This window comes from Macaca mulatta, chromosome 16 (genome assembly GCF_049350105.2).
Source record: "Macaca mulatta isolate MMU2019108-1 chromosome 16, T2T-MMU8v2.0, whole genome shotgun sequence".
Lineage (NCBI taxonomy): Eukaryota > Metazoa > Chordata > Mammalia > Primates > Cercopithecidae > Macaca > Macaca mulatta.
The window spans coordinates 81,980,692-81,987,822 of record NC_133421.1 but is presented as its reverse complement, the minus strand read 5'-3'; positions in this window follow the sequence as shown (position 1 = coordinate 81,987,822).

Sequence of the window (7,131 nt, the reverse complement as noted above, 5' to 3'; positions counted from 1 at the left end):
GACAAAGAATTGGACAGCTCTGGCACCAAAAATGAAGATGGTCATAGGGACCCTTGTGTCCAGGCTGTGAAAAACTGCACAGAAATCCACAAGAACTTTAAGAATGTGGCATGCAGAGCTGCCCTGGTGGAAGGAAATTATGTCTTCACATCTCTGCCTTGTGCCTCTACATCCTTTTCTTTTGGCTCCAAGAATCTGTTATGAAAGGGAACCAGCACTTTCCATAGAGTTGATTCTTTGAGTTTCTTTCTTTTTTTTTTTTTTAGTTTGAGACAGAGTCTCACTCTATCACCCAGGCTGGAGTGCAGTAGCATGATCTCGGCTCACTGCAACCTCTGCCTCCAAGGTTCAAGCGATTCTTGTGCCTCAGCCTCCTGAGTAGCTGGGGTTACACCACCATGCTTGGCTAATTTTTGTATTTTTAGTACAAAATTTCACAATGTACAGTGAAGGGTTTCACCATGTTGGCCAGGCTGATCTCAAACTCCTGACCTCAAGTGATCTGCCTGCCTCAGCCTCCCAAAGTGCTGGGATTACAGGCATAAGCCACCACACCTGGCCTAGGAACAGGATATTTTTATCATCCTAAAGTGTGTCCTTTCTGACTGCTTATTAATCTGCAAGGGAAGAGAAAACCCCACAAAAGCAGCTATTATTTGTGGGAAAACTGGGCACTATCATAAGCAGGGGATCAAAAATACAATCACCCAAGAGGGCAGATGACATCTCGTGCCTCCAGAAGGGACACCATGAGGACATAGCATCACCTAGTAGCACAGCTGCCCAGAATGTACAAAGTCTATCTGTTCACCAGGAAACATGAGACACAAGCCCCGGGCGGAACAGTCTATTAAAGGAAAAGAGGTGACAGGTGGGACTGTATTCTTTAAAAATGTGATTGTTATAAAAGGGTGAGAAAGCTGTGCAACGTTTCAGATTGGAGGTGGCCAAAGGGTCAAGGCAGCTTAATGCAATGCCAGTCTCTAGACTGGATTCTAAGCTGGAGGGAAACCATGGCAGAAAGGAAAGTATTGCATTAATTGACAAAACTGGAACATAGATGGAGATTAAAGTATTAATGCAAATTTGGGAAGTTGGTAACTGCACTGTGGTTATATAGGCGAATATTGAGAATCCAAGAGGAGGGTGGATTGCTTGAGTCCAGGATTTTGAAATCAGCCTGGACAACATGGCAAAACCCTGTCTCTACACACACACACACACACACACACACACAAACTGGGCATGATGGCACACGCCTGTAATTCTAGCCACTTGGGAGGCTGAGGTGGGAGGATCGCTTGAGCTGGGGAGCAGAGGTTTCAGGGATTCCAGATTGTACCACTGCACTCCAGCCTGGGTGACAGAGCGAGACCCTGTCTCAATAAAATAAAATGTGAATAATAGAAAACCCTGGGCGAAGGGTATACAGGCATTTCTTTGACTATTTCTGCAACTTTTTATAAATTTGAAAATTTCCCAGATAAAAGGTTTAAAACATGGCCCAAAAGAGAAAGCATGCATTGCAGGAGCACCGCCTGGCATTCTGGTATGCTGGATCCATCTTTCCTGACACTGTGAAAGGATCGGCATCCAGTTGGTAAAATAACCAAATCCTGCCACTCTAGTCCACCTCCTCGTCCCTGCCAGCTGCCTGATACCAGCTTCATTCCTAGTGTCTGGCTTTGGCTTGTTTCTGCTGTCCGCAATGCCTTTCCCTCTTCTTTCTGCCTTCCTGGCTCTTGTCTATTCTTCAGAGCCCGTTTTGAGCCCATCTCCTCCAAGAAGCCTTCCTGGACTGCTACAGCTCACAGCGTATATTCCCCAAAGACACAAGACCAATTTTACATGTCTTTGTGTGATAGTCATTAATCCTGCTGCTGAATAGTTCTAGCTTTTTGATTATGATGAATTAGTTAGGACTGTACTTCTTGGCCATTGTCAGGGTTGGGTGGGGTCATGCAACCAGTTATGGTCAATGAGCTACGAGCGGCAGGGTGTGTCACTTAAGGGCTGGGCCCTCCTTTTCATCTTCACTGGTGACCAGCAATAATATTCCAGTCATGGCTGCTCCATCAGCCTGGGTCAGAGAGTGGCCACAGCATGGAGAAGAGTTGCAATGGACAGGTAGCAAAAACAAGAAATAGTCCTTTGTTATCTTAAGCCATGGGGATTTGGAGGTTGATATGCTTTGGCTTTGTGTCCCCACCCAAATCTCATCTCGAATTGTAATCCCCAGGTGTTGAGGGAGGGACCTGGTGGGAGGTGATTGCATCATGGGGGAGGTTTCCCCCATGCTCTTCTCATGATAGTGAGTGAGTTCTCATGAGATCTGATGGTTTTATAAGGGACTCTTCCCCTCTCACTTTCTACACATGCTCTCTTACCTGCTGCCGGGTAAGACATGACTGCTTTCCCTTCCACCATGATTGTAAATTTCCTGAGGCCACCCCAGCCATGTGGAACTGTGAGTCAATTTCTTTATAAATTACCCTGTCTCGGGCAGTTCTTTATAGCAGTGTGAGAATGGACTAATACAGGGGTTATTCATTCTCTTAGCTAACCTATCCTGTCCTGCACTTATACATCATGCCTTTACAAATGTTGTTCCCTCTACTTAGAATGTTCGCCCTCCTTTCACCTGGCAAGTGATCATTAATCTTCCAAAGACCCGTTCAAGTATCATCTCCTTGCTAAAGTCCTGTAGAGTTAGAAACATCCTTCCAGGCACTGCTTCTGTTTGGTCATTCAACATCGTGTGTTTACTGTATAGCAGGCGCTATGCTAGGTGCTGGGTTCATACAGCCTCCATACAACCAAACCCCTGCCTTCCTGGGGCTTCCATAGGGAAGACTTTAAGTTTACAGCCTCAGTCTCCTTCTCTTGATATAAATGCCATGAGGGTAGAACTCAGACCTAGTCATGTTTGTATTTCAGCAACTGGCAGAGAGTAGGACGCCAGTAACTATTTGCTAAAAGTCAGAATTGCACCTCTTTTTTTGAGCAAACCCAGCCCTCATCCATCCTACTGGTGTATGCAATTCACACGTTTTCATGACCCCTGTTTTGTCTCCCTTCCTGGATCTCAGGCCCTTTGGGAGTGAGGCTGTGCCTTACCGTTCTATGTGTGAGTCAGAGCTGCTGGTCCAGGGAGGCCTGGACACACACGAGCTATGCAGCAGATGTCTTGCTCACAGCTCGTAGAAATGGGGATGGAGACCATCATAAACTCATTCCAACAATGACATTACTTATGCAGAAAGTGGCAAACAGGTGACATTGAGATCGAAGGCTTTCCATCTTCAGGTGCTGCTACTGTGTTGTGGGCTTGTCCTTGGGAATGAACAATGGACTGGAGACACAGTCCTAGGCATAGCCCCAGAGTCACCGGTGACTCGGTTGATCATTGGGCTGGTCCTGTCCCTTCTCTGGACCTTGAAGTCCACTTCTGCAGAATGGGGAGTGGATGGGGGATCTTCACTTCTCTGTTTCCTCAAAGACAACCTAAGTGGGTTCATGTGAGATAACCCCAGAAAGATCCCAGAAGGAGCATGTGGGGGAATCTGCTTTTTATGCATTGTTTAAGGGGTGGGAGAACAGCTCTGGCCTGGTCCAGGCCATTGCACACACTGTCCTTGTGGCCTGGACTCCTGGGAACATTTCTGGCATTGGGGGGGGAAGGTCTGAGTGTGCTATTTTCCAAACAGTGCTGCTTCCCCGTCCCAAGAGAAAAAAACTGGCAGAGGAGAGCCGTGCCCTCTCACCCCTCGTCTCTGCATGGTGGTAACACTTCAGTGGGCTCTCTAATGAGCCTGCACCCCTCCCTGAAGCCATGGCTTGTTTCCTTCTCCCGGGAGCCTGGCACTGAGCCCTGGATGCTGTCATTGTCTTGGGGACAGACTCCCCTCTCCCCAGCGCCTTCCGTGGCTCACACCACTAGGTTGGGCAACTTTGCCCCGAACCAGGCTCGCACTCTAGAGATCCTTGAGCGGTTCCTCCATCCCCGTGGCTGCTGAGAGCAGCGCAAATCGGCTCAGCTGGTGCTGTGTGCGCATGTGCGCCTTTCCGTCTGGCAAGTTCTCAGGCTGGGCGAGGGGGGCTGATCTGCAGACACTTCATTCACAACTTGTTGTTGGTTGGTATTTCTCTTCCAAGGGAGGCGGAGGTGTGGTTGCAAAATAAATCTTAGGTTTTTTTTTTCTCCTCCCCAAAGAAATCATTGTGTTGTAATGCGGGGAGAGCCCGAGCCGATGACATTTTTATGGGGCTGCCTCTGGTGAAGACTGGCGTGTCTGCTTGGGCCATCCAGAGGGTCCGTAGATCTCTTTCTCTCTCCCATCGCCATCCCCCGCCCCCTTTCTCTCACAGTAATACAACTTCAGTTCAATACTTGTCTAGAATTCTCAGTGGGGCTACCTAGGCTAAGAGGGGGCGGGGGCGGGGGAGATGACATCATATCCTCACCAGCGGATTGGCTGCTTGCAGGCTTCAGGAATGATATCATCTCTGCTTGTGCCTCCCCACCCCCCTTTACTTCCAGTCCTTTCCTGGCCGGGCAAGGTCCCCCTCCCCAGCACCCCACCCCAGGATACCCCGTTGCCTTGGAGACCACAGTTTTCCACCCCGTTGTCTGAAGGAATGGCAATTCATTATATGTGTGACGTGGGGGTGAAGGGTGCAGGGAGGGAGACCCGGGCTGGACGGTTGGGAAGGAAGGTCGTGGACAACAAAATAATGAACAAAAATATGTTTCACGCATGAGAAGCTGTCCGAGATGGTAGTGAGGGAGAGGTCATGGCAAACAGTCTTTATGGCATGGTAAAGTGAAGATTCAAAAAAAAAAAAACAAAAAAACGTAAGGAGTGGCCAAGATAGTGTGGAAAACATCCACCCCCTCCCAGAGACAGCTCATTAGGAAGGTTTTGGAGGGGGACTCGCAGGAGGTCGGGGGCTGCTGTGTTATCTTTGGAGGAAAGGCCATCCCTTCTCTTCCCCTCCGCAGACATATCCAGTGAGACAACTCTCTCCCCAGCAAGCTTTTCTCAGGGAGCAGGCAGTTTCTTGAAAAAAATGAACCAGATGAGGATCCACCCACCTCCAGAAACAAAGACTGTGGCTGTCTCCAAGAATGAAGCACCAGTCTCTTAGTTGGCATCCCCAGGAGACCAAGGTGGGAGGGAAGCATTACCCATCGAGGTTGTATGTGGTGTGTGTCTGTATCCGGGTGTGTTTCCATGATCTGTGGATGAACTGCATATGCCAATCGTGTTCACTAGGGAATATTTCAATCCTGATTTCCCTGGGACAGGTTAAAGACAGCAGCTGACAAATTCCCCTGGGTCCTGTCCTACCTCCTCACACACCTTCCCCACTGTTGTCTCTTTCCAGAGGCACTCAATCTCCCTGCTTGCGCTGTTCATATGTGTCTATTTATCGTATTTCTCTAGGTGTGTTTAATGTTGATTTTCTTGTCCAGGGCATTCTTTAAATTCAGCAATTCAAGGTTTGAGGTTTAGAATATTGGCGGAGCCTCCTGGCAGGGATTCTGCCTTTTTGGATCCCTAATGATGTGTCAACCCCTAACTCTGTCTCTACTTGGCCTCTTATAGGCTGCCTTGAGGCTGTTACAGGTGATTCTGAAACTATAACTCTCTAGTTAGAAGGAAAATAGGTGCATGGCAAAAAGAGATGTTAAACAGGTACCCGCACCTACCTGAGTGTTGAAGAATGTTGGGTAATAAGGGGAGAGTCGATAGATGCATTTTAGGAACAGATTGCTTTAAAATGTGTGTGCAGAGATTGGTGTATATTTTTTCCCTATGTCTACAGCATACTAACAACTCAATAAAAGTTGGCTATTGTTATCTTCTTGTTTATTCTTACAGATTTTGTCAGCTAAAAGTGCAGTTTTAAATACCAGCTAAAATGGATGAGAACTCTATACACTATACGCAGACATACATACACATACATGTGCGGGTCTGTGTGTACGTGCGTGTCTCTCTATATACATACATATCTCTGTCTGTGGATCTCTGTGTGTGTGTCTATGTGATTGTATGTCCTCATTTCTGTTTTTGAGCTTTCTCAAATGTTTTGCAGTGAGTAGGTATTACAAATATAATCAGGGAAAAGAAGTTATTTTAAAAAATCGGTCATTGGGCAGGATGTTCCAAAGGGCAGATGAATGTAACTTCCAAGATGAAGTAACCGGATGTCTGTCAACTCAGAAAACAAGGTATGCGTTTGTCCCCTGTGGGGTGGTGACGTGAACCTCTCTGGAGTCCTGTGGCTCCTCTTCTTTCTGCCCGTGGCCTAATTTCTTGGCTTTAAAAGAAATGCAACTTCTCTGAGTGCCAGGAATGGAGGTGATCTCGGGCAGCCTTCTAATCCACCCTCCTCCCATCTAAACTGAAAAGTGGATATTAATCCAAGATTTCCACAATCTGTCACCTTAGAATCCACATGCCCAAAACCAAAGTCATAATTTCTGACACTGTCTCCTACCACCCCCTAAAGTTCCTGTGTTTGCCCCAAGAACCACTATTTTTATCCAAGCCAAAACATGTAAGGTCATTTTTGATTATTCTCTGTATGTCAGTCTCCAAGAGTCACCAAGAACAGTTCATGTTTCCTTCCAAGTATGCCGTTGTAATCATCCTTTCCACTGTCCCACTTTTCGAATTCAAGCCATTTCTTTCAAATTCCAGCTTAAATGCCTTCTCCTCCATGAAGACTTCCTTGATCACTCCTACCTTTACAGATGAACGGCTAACTGGAATACCAACAAAATAAACAGACTTTAGTCCTGCCATCCATTCTGGCCCATGCAGCCTGGCATTGTTTAGTGGATCACACCTGGCTTCCCACCCAGGCCACATGACTCTAGAGAGAAAGACTCAGTAAGGTCACATAGTAGGAGCTCAATAGAATTTATTGGTTAAACAAGAGGAAAGCCACTTCTTCTCTTGACAAGCCATGTTGGTATTTTACCTTCTTCCTTTTATAGATATATCCTCCCAAACACCTGACCTGAATGCCTACCATTTAATTTAAGCTAGCGTTTATCTCTTTCCTAGTCTAATTTCTCACATGTTCTTGTCCTTTAAGATATTGATGAAACTCTACCTA